Source organism: Pleurodeles waltl, chromosome 3_1 (genome assembly GCF_031143425.1).
Source record: "Pleurodeles waltl isolate 20211129_DDA chromosome 3_1, aPleWal1.hap1.20221129, whole genome shotgun sequence".
NCBI classification, from domain to species: Eukaryota; Metazoa; Chordata; class Amphibia; order Caudata; family Salamandridae; genus Pleurodeles; species Pleurodeles waltl.
The window spans coordinates 1,764,190,939-1,764,210,924 of NC_090440.1; positions in this window are offsets into that span (position 1 = coordinate 1,764,190,939).

Below are 19,986 nucleotides of genomic sequence, written 5' to 3' on the forward strand. Positions count from 1 at the left end.
CTAAAATACTACGCATTTAAAGAAGTGTAATCTATGTAATGTTTCTTTCCTTGCTGAGAAAAATTGCATGAGATACCCAGCCCAAATTATTTTAGGAACTTTGCATTCTTTTTTATGAAATTTTGGAAAATACTTTTCTTTAGAACCACAGGAGACAGTTGGAGGAGAAAATAGCTCTCAGCAAGACATTTTCTGCTCAAGCCAGTCTCTCGAGAGTCAAAATTGCACAAAATTTCACATCATGTGAAACAGCAAAACATTTGCTGTGTTTCAAACAATTGAACTGCTGCCACATTTGACACATTTTGCACAATGAAAACTAAAAATTGGTGTAAATATGGCTTAATTAAAATAAAAATATTTGCAAAGACTGTTCAGGGGCATGAGTATATTTTCATTTTTCTTCACCATAATGCAAATCAGTCTTCCCAATATAGCAGTCTGAGATGTGACAGTCCCGACCGCTATTCAAGGGGGGCCCAACAAAGGTCCACTGTAGTAGGTAAGCAGGTTGCTTGGACAGTGCCTTCTGAGCCAATAGGACATGACACAGTGACTGTTCCAAACATCCTTGTTGAATATATTGTAAAATACTGACGTCCACAACCCAAATTATTAAGCACTACTAGAGCAATACATCTCTAAACATCTATTCAATTGTAATATACCACGCTACATTCTTTGAAGAGAGTAGACCTCCCTTTCTGTAGTGCCATAGCATCATCACACCTAGATTAAAATAAGAATGGACTAGAAGCATACTGAACTGCACTTTTATCTTGGAGTGCAACTTCAAATATGTAATTTGACATCTTGTCCCATCCAGACAGTCTTATGCTTTGAAAGAGGCCAGGCATACCTTCTGGAGGGCAAAACAAATGGTGACATCATGAAAAGCATGTTTTTCAAATAAAATACAAAAAACATGAACTGGACTCCACAGTGACAGGAAATGTTACTTTCATAGACTACAAGTAAAAATGGATTTTACATTCAGTTTTACTACTAGGGTTATGAGTCTAATCACACACTTTTAGAAAGAAAAGAGGGCTGGATAAAGTCTAACCTAAATGGTGTAGGGGGAGTATGAAATGAGGGACATGGATGCTAGATTTCCTAATCGACGCACCACCACATATGTCCTGTACATAGCTAAAGCTCAATCTTACCAAGGCAGAATTCCTGTTATTTGGTAAGAACAACAAGCAACAACTAATCCAAACTTGGCTCAATAACATAAACCTTGAAAGGATTCACCCTGGACACAACCTCACCCTCAAGAAATACACTCCCAAGGGAACAAAGATAGTCTGGTTCCAGCTCTCTTTACAAAAGTGAAATTGTTCCTCCCAGAAAACAACTTCAGAACTGCTTTTCGTGTTCTTGTAAGTCTTGTATCTGAATGGTGGCAATTCCCTGATGGTTGACATCACAGAATCCACAATGGCCCGCTTTAAAGCACCAACACACCACTGCCCTTCTCATCCATGGACTGAAGAAGTATGACAACATGACCCCTATCCTGGTGAAACTCTACTGCCTCACTTTTGCCCAGCCCGCACAATCTTCAGATCATAACCAGCTGCATCATTTACAAAGATGTCATGATCAGCACCCCAGGCTGAAAAACGAACCATCTCTGGCATGTCTGAACACACCCACAGGTAGGACACCATCATACTGGAGGCAAAGTGTAAAAAAAAAAAAAAAAAAGGCAATGTGCCATCTAGGCACCCAGGATTGAGAACAAAATCTCTGTATCCATCAGGACTACCTCAACCCTTCTTCACTTTAGGAAAAACCTAAAAACACCTCTTTAATCAACACTATATTACATTGCATCAGTCCCCTTATGCTCTTAGAATTTACCTACTTCTTCATTTTTCTATTGTCTGTATCTTTGCCTTTGATCCAAAACAACAGTCTGCTGTCTCTTGTCTGTATTTATTATGTGCAAATACAAATACCATACATGAACATAATGCATACACAGAAAAATCCACTAAGGGCACCCCCTTATAAACTGTGTGGTGAATGCAGATTTATTTTCCAACTGTGCTCACTAGCTTATGCAAATGTCCTCTGATGGTTACTACATCCCAAAAGAGTTAAACTATTTGAATCTTTTTGCATAGATATACTTAAGGAAAGGAGCTCTTATTTAAAGGATTCAGGATCTAAAAGTCACACCATGATGGTAAAGAGAAAAATATATAAACCATACCTAGGACGCCTGATTGGAGAACCATTTAGATTATTTTGCTATTGCCATGCCCTTCTACAAATCTGCAAACTACTCAGCTTGACCCACTGTTAACAGTGTTTCAAAGTCATCTAAATGCCAACAGGATAATTAAACCTCTGGGATATCCCAACAACATATCATATGAGCATTATTTATACTCCCGGTCATTCTCTGCATCCCTAGAAGATGAACTGCAGCCTTTGATGCATAAACAGTAAATATCCTTCTAGGGGCCTTGTCTCAAATACTAAGGAAAGTAACCTTGATGCTTAATATTCACACAAAATGTTGATGTCCCTGATTTAAATATCCTTCTGAGGGCTACATACCTCCTTGCTACACCCTTCCATTCAAGACTAGATTGACGTGATGAAATCTAATATAACATTCATAAAGCATCAATCCTTTCAGCAAGTAGATGTACATCTGGTGTACATCATCATATTAGGCTTCCTGTGGCTCCATCATCCATAACAGATTCTACTAAGGTGCTAGGCACCTTTTGTGAATGGGTACAACTACATATTAAGCCTAATTATGGAAATGATAAAGGCCATAAGAGTTTTCACCAGGCACCTCTTTGGGATTATAGCAGACCATCTGCTAACAAAATCCTGTAACCAGTTTGTGGGTTATACAAATGTAATGAGAAGTGCTTCTTACACCATTTACTTATCGACTTGAGGCATTCCATTACTTCAGAACATTAGAACCAAACTATCCAAGTAGCAAATGCTGGAGTTCACAGCTTCGTGATGTCTTTACACGTACCAAACATGGTTGATACAAATGAGGGGTCCCAGTACTTATCAAACGGAGTTAGAAATTGTTGCGCCACTAGAGGTGTGAAATATTTGCATAATTATTTTTCACGTAATTAAGCAAAATTTCAGCCAAATTACATGGGATTATACAAAATGCAAATCAGTTATTTAAATCTATATTTTAGCTCGAAATGCATCCTTTTACCAATTTTTAAAGGGAGATACACTCCAAACTAAAAATGTGTCTTCAAATAAAAAAAGGAAAGCACTGTAAACAGTGGCCACTCACGTTCTATTGTCCATGAGAAATAACGTTTTACAGCAAATGGTGTGTAACTATGCAACATGATGTGATAGAGTAATTTCAGAAATTTTGCATAAAAGGCATCACATGAAATTTCTAAAACTATGCCGGAGAAATTGAAATTTCACTCAGGCCTACATAATACATCTTGTCCTCCTTGTCACTGCAGAAAACAAACCAGACAATATTATGTGCAAGAAGGCTCATAAAAATGTAAACATAGCTATCAAAGTTGTGACACATTTCCTGACAATTATGAAGAGAAAATGATATCACCAGCATCATAGAATGCTTTCTCTTTGACAGCTCCAAAATAACTTAATACTGTGTACGGTAGCACAACATTCATACCAGAAATGTCACACATGAGGACAAATAAGCAATAGATAGGCCAACTAGATGATCATATGTATCTCATAAACCAGATAGGATGACTCAAGGTGCTGACAAGGTGCTGTTTGTTGAGAATAGACAGCAGAGCGAGATAGCATTTAGATGGGTTACATATGGGGTTTTAACCACAATGGCATCTGTTTATAATAATATGTGGAATAAATCCTTCTTTGTTTTACATCCTGCTTGCATAAAATGGCATTTCAGGACAATTTTGAACTCATTTAGTGAGAGGCCAACTTCAATCTCAGAAGACAGCGTGTCCCAGTGGTAGGGACCTAGCAGGTATAGAGAATGGAATTGATAGGCCACATATAGTGGTTGGAGTTGTACTAGTGATATTTGGTTGGTAGATTTATAGCCAGTCAGCATGCTGGCTGGGAGAAATGCTGTAGGCTACCTTGAAAATATTTGTCAGTAGCTACTAGACATACTTGATTTTTAGCTGAGACCCATTCTGCTTTGTGAAGGAGGGGGTGATGGGTGTATGTCGCGACATATAGGAAAGAATTCTATTTCTAATTTAAATGTCTGATAAGTAAAAGCAATATTGCTGAAGTTCTAGAAGAAGGTTGTTGTAGTAATCCAATCTGTTAAGTGTATGAAAAAGGAGATATATTTCTACTGTTTAGTGCTTGCTGTTGTGTTGAATAGACTGTCCCAGTGATAACTATTGTAATGTGCATTGAATGGTTGAAAATACCCCAGGGTTTATAGCTGAGCTGGCGAAGTTAGGCTGTCTGTAGGGAAGTGGACAGAACTTGGTGGAGGGGTGGGTGTGGAGGAAAAGATGAAGTATAGTACCTCTGTTTTGAAGTTAGGCATAAGAGACCTATGGTGCATACTCGGAGTACAGGATCAAAGTAGGTAGAAGTTTATTTGTAAGAGGCCACATGGTTGTGGAGCCACGCAACCAGCGACTGTCCACAGCTTCCTCTGTTCCCAATAACAGTTCTCGTATTTTCAATGTCAACATTGTCAGAATCTTATTGCATCACTTTACAGCCTCAGAATCTTATTGCATCACTGTACAGCAAAACACTGTAGTTATAACAAGACCTTGGGGCCATCCAATAGCCAATGACAGTGAGCCACTCTGAGATGTATGTCTGGAGATAAAGTGAGAGGGTAGGAATGTTTAACACGATTCATGTTTTGTCAGTAAATAGATGATATGAGAAAACAAAGGATATGATTGTGTTGAAAAGAGATGGTATAAGTGGAAATTAGGATTGGACATAGAACTGACCCCTGAAGGGTTCAAAACAATAGAGGGGTTGTTGTGGATACTTTAGAGTCCCTGACCATTGAGAAAGAGTTATCAGATAGCAATGATGGAAATGTTTTAGGAACAGAGTCTTTGATGTAACCTAGTGACGAGAATGAAGCTATATTACAGGTGGATGTAAAGAGCAGAGGAAATAAAGTTGGTAATGTGGGAGACTGTGGTTTGAATGAAGGGCACAGAAGTTAGACTGGAAGAGATGTTGGCGGTTGTTAATACAGACACATGTAATAAATCAGCTGAATATTTGGTGTTACAGTATCTTGGAGAAAAAAAGAATTTTGGAGACTGGACAGTAGTTAGGTCATCAGTGGGTTTCCTAAGAGTAGTACAAAATCAGATTAGAAAGTATGTGGGTAGGTTTAAAATAGGATGGAGTAATTAAAAAGGAGTGGTAGGGAGTGAAGTACTTTAGAAGAAAGAAACAAGTGTTTGAATGTCTGGGTGTTGAAGTGATTGTAAGGTGTGCATGATGGATAGTCCCAGGCCAAACTGAAATAATGGCAATTTAATTTGCATAATTTCAGGAATTTTGCATTATTGCGTAATTATGCTGCCGATCATGGCAAAATTGTACTATGAGAGAACTGGATGATGCGACTAACCAGAACATGAACAGCCGTTGTTCACAGCAGTTCTGTTTTTCACACTATTTTTTTTCTCACAAAATGCATCCTCATGTAAGAAATTAACAGAAGGATGCATTTGTGCTAAAACATGGATCTGTATTTTGCATAATTATGCATAATGTCACGTCATTTTCACAAATGTATGCATAATTTTGCACAAATCTAATGCTGGATTAGTGGCTTTAGGAATAGGGAGAGCCTGCAAATCTAAAAACACTTCTGAAAGAATAAGCATTCGTAACAAACTCTAACAACCTTTCATTATATCATTTAGTAGAGAAAAAGTGTAAAACTCCACCAAAACCACCCTTCTTCCACTATTTCCAATTGAAAACTGAACTACAATTGAAAATCACCAAAAATGCTAGTGGCAAAGAAATTCAATCAACTCAAAAAACCTACTTCTTGACTGAAAACTCTCTATTTAAAACTTTGATTATCATTACGTGAAACAGGACACTGGTCAATAAAACTGAAATTAATAATAGAGGAACCCAGCATGCCTTTACACAAAAGAAAATATTTGTAAAATATTTTCTGTAAAATACTCGGCAAGAAAACATTGTTTAGAAAAAATAATATGCACCTTTGCATCTGTAATAAAATACAGATTTAGGTTTTCATTTCTTGACAAGACTGAAGGCAAGCCTTATCTTCAAGTTCAAACCTTTTAAACTGCACACAAAAAAAGCAGGTTCCTCAGACTTAAAATAATATGGTTTATGAGATTGAACAATATAGAGACCTCAATGTCTCCTGCAAACTGATCTTCACAATATATCCCAAATTAAAGACCAACATGCCATGGCACCTCTCAGTCAATAAGCCAGAAGGTTTGACACATCCACACCAAATTCTTGCATTACTGTCATCACCAATAGGGATAAGGTAAGCAAGTACACATGATGGAAAGGCATACAACAAGAAATTAGCAACTTATCTGCTCAGCTAAATGCCTCCGATTTAAAATGGGGATATGAAATCCAGACATCCATATTTAAGTTGTTTAACCACATGAAAAATACACCTTAAAAGGAGAACAGTTTACTGGAAATAGACAAAGCAGACGTACTATTTACTACTCACAAATTACTTGTCGCAATATGCGAGATGTATTTTTTCAACCAGTAAAAATGTTTATGAAACACATATACACCACTAGTTTGGTTTGTAAAAAAACAGATTTGGATTGCGTTGTAATTCAACCTGCCTAATTAATATTCATTATTTACGATGCAAATTGTGACTCATTCAAATTGACCACAATCACTCAGATGGTGACCTACAAGGGTCAACAGCCCACTATATCGTAATGATTATCATTATTGATTTTATTTAATGCAGCCCATTTTCCTAAATGGAATTTTGGCAGTGGTAGTATGGGGACTCCTTCAGTTTGGCAAAATGGTTACCACTTCCTTAAATGTATTGGTACATATTCAATGTTTTGTGATCTGATTTCCGTTAGAAAACATTAATGTTTAGGATACCAAATCTGTATATGTAAGGGACGCCTGTATATGTATGGAATGCCTATAAAGTCCCCATTCCAGATAATAACTTTCAGTTCAGACTCCCATTTTAGGAGTTGAAAAAACTTTTCCGTCTCCTAATGGGATTAGTTCAATAGCAATTTAAATTATACAAATGTTGAATCAGAGCTTTTGTGACCAATAACATGCTTACTATGTATGGCCCTTATTTCCTTAACTTCAATTATGGTAAGTACAACAGGAATGAAATCTTTAATATATCTGCTAATGTCTATTACCTGGCTATTTCAAAAACAATTGTAATCTAAATACTTAATATCTGCTTACAGAACAAAATATATCCTGTACTGAATACTTAGAGCCTGATTCACAAAGGTAAACTTACACTTTGTGTATGTTAAAGATTGTTTACTATTCCCAAAGTTAATTTATGAGTAGTGTCTTTATGACGGTGGAGTCTCAGCACATAAAAATATAGTATAGTCCCAGCTTTTTATGTGTGGAGACTCTGCTGTCATAAAGACACCACTAGTATAATACATTTGTGAATAGCAAACAGTCATAAAATGTTTATCTTTGTGAGTAAGGACCTTAATTTCAACTTATTGCAATAACACTATCTTGCTAATTTAGCAAATTGCAGACTCAAGAGGCCAGGACTTATTGCTAAGGTACTTCTGTAAAAATTAATGTTTGTGAAATATATGTTTGTCCAGAAGAGTTCAGATGCAAATGTCACTGTCTACACTACTGATGCCCAAGGGGATTCATATGATTTTCGAATGCCCCAGCAAGACGGTGCAGTTTATGCAAATGTGCATTTCTTCCTCATTCCCAAACCACATGATTCAAACAAGTTGGAAGCATATTCTGAAAGGCCAATTTTTTTTTTTTTTCTTCTGAAATATTCAAAATGTCATTTGAAGCTGACTGACATGACTATGTTAGTTGGCATCCGAGGTTGGTAATAACTTCTGAAGTAATGTGGATGTTGAAGGAGACTCCATGACTGCACCTTCCAAGCCTTAGTAACTAAAATCAGATGGTCCCACAATCTTCCTAACTTTAAAGCCTCTTTTCCAATCAGGGAAAATGGAGGAAAATCCTGGTCTCCAGCAAAGACTGAACAATTGTTTCTGAGGATTCAAATCTGTTTACCATTTGAAAAACCTATAAGACTGCTTTTTAAAGGGACTAACAAAAATGTCCAAATCCAAAGGACCTCAAATCGTTTATAAATGAATGTAACTCCTCAAATCCAACTTTTAATTGGTTGTCTCTTTCTAGAACACAAAGCTTTTGATGTTCAAAATGAATTTTAATTCCAATCTCTCTGTCAATTGACGGGAATTCAAGCTACTTTGCTGTTTTTAAAATGTTTCTATGTCGGAGACAGTATCAACATTTCCACATCCACTCTGCTAATATTTTTACACTCTACCTCTAGGTTTGTTAAACATAAACATAGACTGAATTCTTGTTCATGCTAAACAAAAGCATACACCTGGCAAAACTCTCACCCATCCTCTGACGGCAGATATAGTTGTTAGGTATTGTAAAACTTAAAACGGGCAGCGTGAAATGTTCTCTTCTTCACCAGCTGTCTCCAGGCTCATGCTGCTCATACCCACCAGAAAACCTAAGAGCTCCATAATTTGATATGTGTCCAATAAAGACTTAGGGGGTCATTACAACCCTGGCGGACGGTGTTAAAGCGGCGGTAATACCGTAAACAGGCTGGCGGAACAAAAAAGGGAATTATGACCGTGGCGGAAACCGCCAGCATAGACAGCCACTTTAACACTCCGACCGCCACGGCGGTACAGACAAGCAGCACGGCGGTCACCGCCAACAGACAGGCGGGAGACAAAGTACCGCCCACAGTATTACAACAGGCCAATCCGCCACCTTTTCCGGGGCGGATTCACTGTGGATAAAAACATGGCGGAAACAGCTTTTGCAATGGGAAAACGCTCACCTGAACACACTCCACGAGGAAGGAAGACACCATGGAGCTGGAACTCCAAATTCTCCCTGCGATTGTGTTCCTGCTCCTCTACGAACATCAGCAACGGCGGCGCCGAAGACAACGGTGAGTACTGCACCTACGACATAGGGGAGGCAAAAGTCAGGGACACACACACGCAACACCTCCACCCCCACCCCCACCCTCGCACACTACAACACCCACACCAATGCATTACCAAACATCACAGGAACAACCCCCAACCCCCCCCGGAAGAATGCAAAGACAAAAGGAAATTCAGTACAACCATTGTAATGTATCAAAATACAGTAAGCTCATATATACATAAATATATACACATTCCAAATATATACATCACGATTAGAAGTGCAGGTATGCACATTTCAATGTCCGTGGACCACTGGGCCCAAAATGCATGGGCGAGGCCCACACACAATACCTGTCCAGAAACGGAGAGAACACTGCAGGGGAATCAGATAGAAATACAACAGGCACCTCAGGGGGAAGGGAAGGGGGGGCACCTCAGCCGGATGACATCACCACACTAGATCTACGACGGGGCTCCATGCCCATTGATGTATCCTGGGGAGTGCAAAGCCACAGTCTCACAAGTCTTTGCAGTGGGTGGTTTGCCCACTGTACCATCCTGGGGAGTGCAAAGCAACAGACTCTCAAGTGGATAACAGTCTCCATTGGTTCTGGAGGGGGACTGGTGCCCAGAGTGCTTCATCCTGTTAAGGACAGACGGAGTGGATGCTGTTCTCCACTGGTTCTGGAGGGGGACTGGTGCCCAGAGTGCTTCATCCTGTTAAGGACAGACGGAGTGGATGCTGTTCTCCACTGGTTCTGGAGTGGGACTGGTGCCCATAGTGCATCACGCTCCCCGTGACGGTCCCAGTTCCATCACTGCCCCTGCCGCATATGGGCTAACGATGCTTGAGTTGGCGGTGCTTGCCCTGTTCAGCGGTGCTTGCCCTGTTCAGTGGTGCTTGCCATGGCGGTCTTTGCCCTGTTCAGCGGTGCTTGCCCTGTTCAGCGGTGCTTGCCATGGCGGTCTTTGCCCTGTTCAGAGGTGCTTGGCCTGTTCAGCGGTGCTTGCCATGGCGGTCTTTGCCCTGTTCAGCGGTGCTTGTCATGGCGGTCTTTGCCCTGTTCAGCAGTGCTTGACCTGTTCAGCAGTGCTTGACTTTTCTGTCTCTGACCTGTGCAGCGGTGTGTGCCATGGCAGTCCCTCATTGCCCAGCCGGGCTGTGGCTGCCGGGGCCCTCCTGGGCACTGACTCTGCCGGTGGTCTCCGGACCAGTGACGATTGTTCTGCCCTCCTGGGCACTGACTCCCGCAGTGGTCTCCGAACCAGTGACGATTGTGCTGCCCTCCTGGGCACTGACTCTGGCGGTGGTCTCCCGACCAGTGACAATGGGGCTGGCGGTGGCGTCCTGGGCAGCGGGGAGGATGGCGTCCTTCTCCGCCGTGCTGCTCTTCCCAGACTTTGGCGACTTCTTCTGCCCCTTCCCCACCTTGGGAGGAGTCACAGCTGACTTGACGCTCCCCCCGGGACCCTTGTGAGCGGCTTTGCCGGCAGGAGTCTTCACCCTCTCCCGTCGGGCACTGTCCAACTTCTGGTGTTTCACAGGGGGTGGACTGGCAGTGCTTTGGCTCTGTGTCACACTGGCTGCCCTGGTGCCCGGTGCACTCCACATACCTCTAACAGGCACCACTGGTACCGGACTTTTTTTGGCTGAGGTGCTAGTACGGGACCTATGAATTGGAGGGGGGATGGTGGGACAGAGGTCAAGGTTGCTCAGGAAAAGTTTCTGACGAACACTCGGACGGGTAGATGGAGCGGGTCTGGGAGTGGAGGAAGAGGACGTGGTTGTAGGAGGTGTAACTTTTGAGCTTTAGGTGCAGATGCATGTTCTGGAGGCTGTCGTGAGGTGGATGGATGTTGGGTGTGTGTGTGCCCGCGTTTGTGTACTTTGGGAGGGGGCGTCACAGACACACTGGGAGAGGACACCGGGGACGTGTAAATGGTAGTGGGGGTGGTGAGTGCAGTTGACCGGGGTGTGGTGCTGGGTGTTCTGGTGCGAGTCCTAGTGGCTGTAGTGGTAGTGCATGCAGGTGAGAGTGTAGATGAGACTGGGAGGGAGGAGGGAGACGACGACGAGGGGGACACAGTGGAGGCAGTGGATGTTGCTGTGTCTGTATGTGGGTGATGCTTGTGTGAGTGCCTGTGGGATGTGTGGTGCCTATGTTTGCCTGAGCTGCCCTTGTGTGTTGACGTGTGTGCAGGCTGGTCTGATGGTGTGCTTGGGATAGGCTGAGGTACAGGGGATTGGGTCTGGGTGGAGGAAGTTGGAGGGTGGAGGCTAGACACAGGGACAATGGCTGCCATCAGTGCTGAGGCCAGAGATTGCAGGGTTAGATGATGGGAAGCCTGACCAGAATGAATGCCCTCCAGGAATGCATTAGTGTGCTGCAACTCCCTTTCTACACCCTGGATGGCATTCACAATGGTAGACTGCCCAACAGTGAGGGACCTGAGGAGGTCAATGGCCTCCTCACTGAGGGCAGCAGGGGTGACAGGGGCAGGGGCTGAGGTGTCTGGGGCGAAGGTGATGCCGACCCTCCTGGGTGAGCGGGCACGGGGCGAAGGCTGAGGGGCTGCTGGGAGGGCGGTGCTGGTAGGGGGGTGGCAGCTGTACCTGTAGAAGTGGGGGGCACAGATTTTGCCGCCACCACAAGGGAGTTCCCATCGGAGGACGAGTCTGTGTCGCTGGTAGCTGATCCGGTGACCGCCGTGAAGCTCCCCTCGCCCTCCGTCCCACTGGTGTATTCAGAGTCCGTGGTGTAGCCCTCCATGGCCATGCGGGATGCAGCCCCCTCGTGCGCCAGTGCCCCTGTACCTCCGCCTGATGATGCTGATGCACAAGAGAACAGGGAGAGCACAAAAGGGGGTGGGGAAACAGAAGAAAGACAGGTTGAGTACATGGCTTACCGCTACCATTGGCGGACAATACAGACACAGCATCCCCCTGCACTACGCCGCACTCTTGGGCTCTACAGATGCAGTTCCTGGGATATGGCCTACATGGCTATGATAGACATCTGCACACAGAGATGACACAGGGGCATGTATACCTGTACTTGGCACTCTACAGAGGTGGGGTGGAGTGCCACATGGCCTGCATTACGGAGGGGCCTAGCCTACGGAACTCGCCCTGGCCTAGGGAAACCCACAGCCCTCCTCCCCCACCAAGACCCCTCCACTGCTTGCAAAGTCATGAGAATGTGAGTGTACTCACCCCCTTGTGTCTGCTGTGATGCCCTCATGCGCCCATCCAACTCAGGGTAGGCCACCGCCAGGATCCGGAACACCAGAGGGGTCATGCTGCGACGGGCACCCCTCCCACGTTGGGAGGCCATCCCCAGCTGAGCCTTCGCCGTCTTCTTGCTCCAGCAGCGAATGTCCTCCCACCTTTTACGGCAGTGGGTGCTCCGTCTCTGGTGGACCCCCAGGGTCCGGACGTCCTTGGTGATGGCACGCCAAATATCCTTCTTCTGGTGGGCACTGACCTACATGACATGTACAGGGGAAGAAGAGAAGTCATTACCAACTGCACCGTCGAAGTGAGTGGCCCACATCCCTGCCCTTGCCTTCACACTCCTTCATGCTCGCAGAACTCTGCCCCCTTCCTACTTACATCCAGCCCTCTCCACCCAGGCATAGCCCATACAACTTGCACCCTATGTACTCACCTGTTGGTCTGGAGGACCGTAGAGTAGCGTGTACTGGGGGAGGACCCCGTCCACGAGCTTCTCCAACTCCTGTGCAGTGAAGGCAGGGGCCCTTTCCCCAGACGCACGTGCCATTGTCTCTTCCAGACCGAGGTCACAGCAGCACTTGCAGTGTAGGTCCTCTCCTGTCGAAGATCAGGTATCGAGTGAGTGAACAGACAGAAAATGGCGGTCACGTCCACGGCGGTGACGTCCGCGACGGTGCATATCATCACCGCCGGCGCTCTTCGTCATTGGCTCCTGGGACCCATAGGGTCCTATGTTAACCAATGCAGCATTCCGCCGCGGTCTACGACCGTCTACCGCAACGGTGTAGAACTCCAGCGCAGTTACCTCACATCTCATTGTCCCACTTTAGAGGTCAGGCATCCGACATTTCAGGGGCCCACATGGCTTCTTTTTCAACTGTCACACATACCTAGGCCTGGAGTCAACACACATACAGAAAGCTTTTTGTATTTTGTGTCGTGTTCTGTGTAGCTGTGGGTACATACCTCAGAATTGGTTGACTCTGTGGTCACTGTTGTCCTTCCTAGGCACCGTCAGCTGGGACATGTGAGGAGATGGCGGAATCCTCCGGTGTACCGACCGCTGGTGGACCCATTGACAATGGAGGAGCGACATTTAATCATCACCTACAGGTTTGACCGTGCCACAATCCAGGAACTCTGTACCCAGTTGGAATCAGACCTTATGTCACCAATCCGCCATCCCACAGGAATCCCCCCTCAAGTGCAGGTACTATCAGTGCTCCATTTCCTAGCAAGTGGGTCATTTCAAACAACAGTGGCCATGGCATCAGGGATGTCCCAGCCTATGTTTTCCAACGTGTTGTCCAGAGTGTTGTCTGCCCTGCTGAAACACATGAGGAGCTACATCGTTTCCCCTCAGGTGGAGGATTTGGCTACAGTTAAAGGTGACCTCTATGCCCTGGGACATATCCCTAACATCATAGGTGCCATTGATGGGACCCATGTAGCTCTGGTCCCCCCCGCAGGAGTGAACAGGTGTACCAGAACCGGAAGAGTTATCATTCGATGAATGTACAGATGGTATGTTTGGCAGACCAGTACATCTCCCAGGTAAATGCTATGTTCCCTGGCTCAGTGCATGACGCCTACATCCTGAAGAATAGCAGCATCCCTTATGTGATGGGTCAACTCAAGAGGCACCGTGTGTGGCTATTAGGGGACTCTGGTTACCCCAACCTGTCATGGCTACTGACCCCAGTGAGGAATCCCAGGACCAGGGCAGAGGAGTGCTACAATGAGGCCCATGGGCGGACTAGGAGGGTGATCGAACGCACCTTCGGCCTCCTGAAGGCCAGGTTCAGGTGCCTGCATATGACAGGTGGTTCCCTATTCTACTCACCAAGGAAGGTGTGCCAGATCATCAACGCCTGCTCTATGCTTCACAATCTTGCTTTGCAACGCCAGGTGCCTTTTCTGCAGGAGGATGGTCCAGATGACAGTGTTGTGGCAGCTGTGGAGCCTGTGGACAGTGATGAGGAGGAAGCTGAGGAAGAAGACATTGACAACAGGGACTCTGTCATACAGCAATATTTCCAGTGACACACAGGTGAGAACAATTTCTTTACTAGTACATTTACTTTCACACTTCTACCTCTATCCTGTCTGTCAATTTGAAGCAGTATTTGGTAACTGAGTTGTACATTTCCATTACGGTTTCACAGGTGTGGTTACCAACGTGTGTCATCTACCTGCATCCTTCATGGACTTGTGATGTGTGACATAGGTATGTTTACATTACAATCTTCGAAAGGATTTTGTCATTGTCATATATAATACAAATTTAAAAAATCACAGACTGACTCCAGATTGTTTTGTGGTTCAAGGGTGTTTATTGACGTGCTAATTATTGGATGGGGTGGCAAAATGGTGATGGGTGATGGTGGAGGAATGTCCATGGCAGAGTCCAGTCTATTAGTCTCACAGGTGCACTGCCCATATGGGCATAGGAAGTGGAGCTGGGGCAGTTCGAATATGGACAGGGTAACAAAGTGGGACAGTGGGATGACAATCAGGGTGGTCTCATTTCTTGGCGGGGGTCTTGCCATCGTGCTCTGTCCTGTTCCTGGATCTCAGGGACCGCTTGCGGGGTGGTTCTCCGTCTGTAGGGGGTGGGGTGCTGGTGTGGTGGTCCTGTGGCGGGGCGTCCTGTCCACTAGCGCCAGCGGAGGTGGTGGGCAGTTCATCGTCCATGCTAGTGTCGGGGGCCGCTTGGATTGCCACGGTGTCCCTCATGGTGTTCTGTATGTCCTTTAGCACCCCTACGATGGTGCCCAGGGCGGAGCTGATGGTTCCGAGCTCCTCCCTGAAGCCCAAATACTGTTCCTCCTGAAACTTGGCCAGGGCCGTAGCCATCGTCTCCTGGGAGTGGTGGTATGCTCCCATGATGAAGGAGATGGCCTCGTGGAGAGTGGGTTCCCTTGGCCTGTCCGCCCCCTGTCGCACAGCAGCCCTCCCAGTTCCCCTGTGTTCCTGGGCCTCCGTCCCCTGGACCGTGTGCCCACTACTACTGCCCCCAGGTCCCTGTTGTTGTTGGGGTGGTGGGTTATCCTGGGTTCCCTGTAGTGGTGGACAGACAGCTGATTGACGTGTCCTGGGTACGTAGGTATGGGCCTGCTGGGTGGGTGCTGTGCTGGTGTTATCAGAGGGTGGAAGGTCAGTGTTGGGCTGTGCCTGTGCGAGGGGAACCGACTGTCACGAGGCCCACGATGGTCCGGGCTGGTCATCTGGATCCAGTTGGCCAGAGCTGCTGTCATCTCTGTGGGCCTCTTGTGTGGGTGGGGTAGAGATGTCTGGACCCCCCTGTCTGGTGACGTTAGGTAGTGGTCCTGCAGGGGTATAAAAGTATGATTATCGCATCTGTGTGTGTCATGGTGTGCAATGGGTGGGTGAGCGTGTACCCCAGTGCTAGCATTCCTGTGTGGGGGCTTGTGTGATGATGGTTAGGGGGTGTTATGGGTATGTGCAGTGGGCATGCTTTAGTGATGGGTATCCATGCTTTGTTGTGTCATGTAGGGCTTGGTGTTGGGATGGGTGGTTTGTGTTATTAGTACATTAGTGAGGAGTTGGCGTGATAGGGGAGGGGGTGAGGGTGGGGGTGTGTGATAGCATGCAGGTAGGGTGGGGGGATATGATAGTTAAGATTTGACTTACCGGTGTCCATTCCTCCACCGACTCCTCCGAGGCCCTCAGGATGCATAATGGTCAAGACCTGCTCCTCCCATGTTGTTAGTTGTGGGGGAGGAGGTGGGGGTCCGCCGCCAGTCCGCTGAACCGCGATGTTGTGCCTGGAGACCACGGAACGCACCTTCCCCCGTAGATCGTTCCACCTCTTCCTGATGTCCTCCCGATTTCTTGGGTGCTGTTCCACTGCGTTGACCCTGTCCACGATTCTTCGCCATAGCTCCATCTTCCTAGTTATAGAGGTGTGCTGCACCTGTGATCCTAATAGCTGTGGCTCTACCCGTACGATTTCCTCCACCATAACCCTGAGCTCCTCCTGCGAAAACCTGGGGTGTCTTTGGCGTGCCATGGGGTGGTGTAGGTGATGTGTGGGGTGGTGTGTGTGGTGATGAGTGTGGTGATGTGTAGTGGTGTGGGGTGTTTTGTGCATGGATGTTGTGTGGGTGATGGTGTTGTGTGCCTCTGTGTGGTGGGGTTGTCTATTGCTGTGCTCTCTGTCTGTCACCTTCGTCTCTAATTTTTGGTCGTAGGGGTTTGTGGCTGATGTGGGTGTGTGTTTTATATTGTGTTGGGTGTGTGGGAGTGGTGTTTGTATGTGTATCAGGTGTGTGTATTTTGAATTGTCCAATGTGGTGGTGTTTTGGAGATGTGTGTGTATTTTGAGCGCGGCGGTGTGCACCGCCAATGGAACACCGCGGTTGAAAGACCGTCGCGTGGATTCGTGGGTCGTGATAGCATGGGCGTGTTTCTGTTGGCGTGATGGTGGGGGTTTTGTTTTCGCCAGTTTATCACTGACCTTTGGTGTGGTGGACTTGTGTGGGTGTCTGAATTTCGGCGGATTCCGAGATGTGGGTCATAATAGCTGTGGCGGAATTCCGCAGCTGCGGCGGTGTATTGGCGGTCTTCTGCACGGCGGTATGTGGCTTTTACCGCCAATGTTGTAATGACCCCCTTAATCTTATCGACCATATTGCCTAACCTAAGAAAAAAATTTATGTTGTCGTGTTTGAAGGATCTTTCAGCCGAGCAAAATTCTGTGATTCACCTTCTGACTATGACAGTGTGGCTAAGAGATAAAAAATATTTTAAAAATACCAGGTGTGTGGATGATAGTCTAAATGGAAGGCGAGTGAATCAAGTTTGAGAAGTAGTCATTGTTTAGATCCAACCTTAACATCTAATACTCAATTATTTATTTTTAGCTCATTATATTAACCAATCTTGACTCAACTAATTCTTTCTTTCCAGGAAGTGGCTCCTTAGATCTGCCAGCTAATTAGTTATTAGATCAGAAAGGACCATCTGGTTTCTGTTCGGGTAGCTCTATTCATTTTCTCCGGTAACCAAAATACACACTATAACCAGCCATATGTCAGCTCAATTTTAATTAACATTCCCTGACATAGCCTCCACTGCTATATCTGAAACCTTTTCTAGGGGTACTGTTAGTATGCCTGGTAAATACTATTAGGCCAAATTCTTCTGAGAGTGCAGTTAAAGGGTCCACTTGACTGTTATTAGGAGAGGAGGCCCAGAGTCTCTATCAAACAGTAGTCAATAAACAGGTCAACAGCTGAAAATGGGTCTCTTCTTCCTCGTCTGTCTGGATAGGAAGAGTATCCAAAGGAAGTGCAAGGGGTAAGGTTTGGGTAAGTACAACATAATTATCAAAGACGCAATATGTATTAATGTTCAGTCAAGACTTGTGCGAACACAACACTTTTATTAATACATTACAATACATGAAATATGCTTATTATAGAAGCATAAGTCAAATCTGTGGAAATGGACAAAACTCTGTACCAAGTACAATGCAGACTATGGTTACTGCACTAGAAAGCTGATATTTTTACAGTGAATTGTAATTTCATCCAGAAATTTGTAATCCAAAATGAAAATAGTGTTCTCAATTGAAACAGTATTCAAAAATAAATATTGAGTAGAACAGGTATAAAAATCGGTCACCTAACAAAACCCATGAACTGGATGGTCCCTCTGCATCATTTCACAAGGTTTTCATGGAAACATTAGCTGACCCCATCATTAAAGTTTATCATTATTCACCTAGCTTTTATCTCCTTTACCAAACTATGCCTTAGTCTACTATATCTATAATACTGAAGCCCAACAAAGATTCCACATACTGTGCCTTATACTGGCCTATAGCTTTATTAAACGTTTGACATATGGGGGTCATTATGATGTTGGCGGTAATATGGAGGAAAGAACTGCCAACAGGCTGGCGGTACTTTCCTCCATATTATAACATTGGCGGTTTGGCTGAAGCCAAACTGCCAATGTACCACACTGACAGCCACAGCGGTAACGGGCGTCAAGGCTGGAGACAAGAACCTCCAGCCCGGCGGCCGTCACTTGTCCGCCTGTGGGATTATGACCCCACCTACCTCCAAAGTTTTCGTGGCTTCCTTACCGCCACGAAAACCATGGCGGTAGGCACTATCAGTGACAGGGAATCCCTTTTCCTGTCACTGATAGAGGTCTTCGCCACCCCCATCCCCCTCCCCAGGCTCTCCCCCCACCCCATATCTCTCCAGACCCCCTTTCATACATGCCCCTCCCTTCACACACGCATACACACACCCATTCCTACATTCATCCACCATGCATGCATCCATTCACACACACATCCACCCACACATACATACATGCAGACACGCATTCACACTACTCAACATACACGCACTCACACCCCCAAACATGCACACACATACAACACGCAACACACACCCGCATAGACGCACGCACAGACATTCACACGTCCCCCCACACACACAACACCCCCCCTGTCAGAACACCCACTTACCTGTGTCCAAGGGGTCCTCCAGCAGGAGACGGGGCGCTGCTGCCAGCAGCAGCGTCCGCCAGCAGAACACTGCCAGGCCGTATTATTCTCATAATACTGCCGGCGGCGGTCTACTGGCATGGCGCTGCTGCTGGCAGCAGCGCCACCTTACCGTCATCCGCCGGCATGGCCACAGTCAGAGTTCCGCCATCCTTCTGGTGGAAATCTGGCTGTGGTCATAATTTGGTGGGCGGCTGGTAGCCGCGGTGACGGTCTTTTGGCAGCCGTCGCCACGGCAGTAGGTGGTTTTTACAGCCGGGGTCAAAATGACCCCCTAAATGTTTTTCTGTCATGCTGGTGTCTTGGCTCCAATTCATTTAGCCATCCTTGGTTTCAATGTGCCAGTCAAGTTTCATCAAAAACTGCCCTAACATTAACAGTATATAATATAGGACATGGTGTAAATCGTGTAGAAGCTGGTGAGTGTACAATGAAACAAATGGACCTCTCATTAGATGTGGAGATTGAGTTGGACAGAAGTAATGGCATCACTTGACTGAGGTCCTCGCTGAAAGTGAAATAGACCTGAACATGACAATATATATTCTGTCCTCCTTCATGGCTCCACTCAACACTATTTTTTTTAAACGGCACCCTTCAATCCCCCTACCCATAGCGATCTTCTCATTGAGGGGATTTTCAAGGCACCAGTGTCCATTGTCATCCTGCTGTTTGCACTGTGAATTAACCTCTTGCTAAAAGGATCATTGACATTGCAGGGATAATAGTGCAGCAAAGAGAATACAAACTGGCATTTTTCACTGAAAACATTCTCTGCTATTTTATTGAGCTGTGAACATCACTATGGGTCTTATTAGACAAATTAAAGTGTTTCTCCCACATTTCTAATTTTAAAAAAATGCCAAATTGCAATGGACAGGGATTTCAGTAGGCTGGGCTGCACACAAAAGAGCTACTTATAGGTATCTGGAGAGTTACCATTAGCTCACAAGCTACTTGTTGAAGTGTGGTCTATCTTATTAGAATATTGGAACCTGTAGCTCCTAACCCTGAAT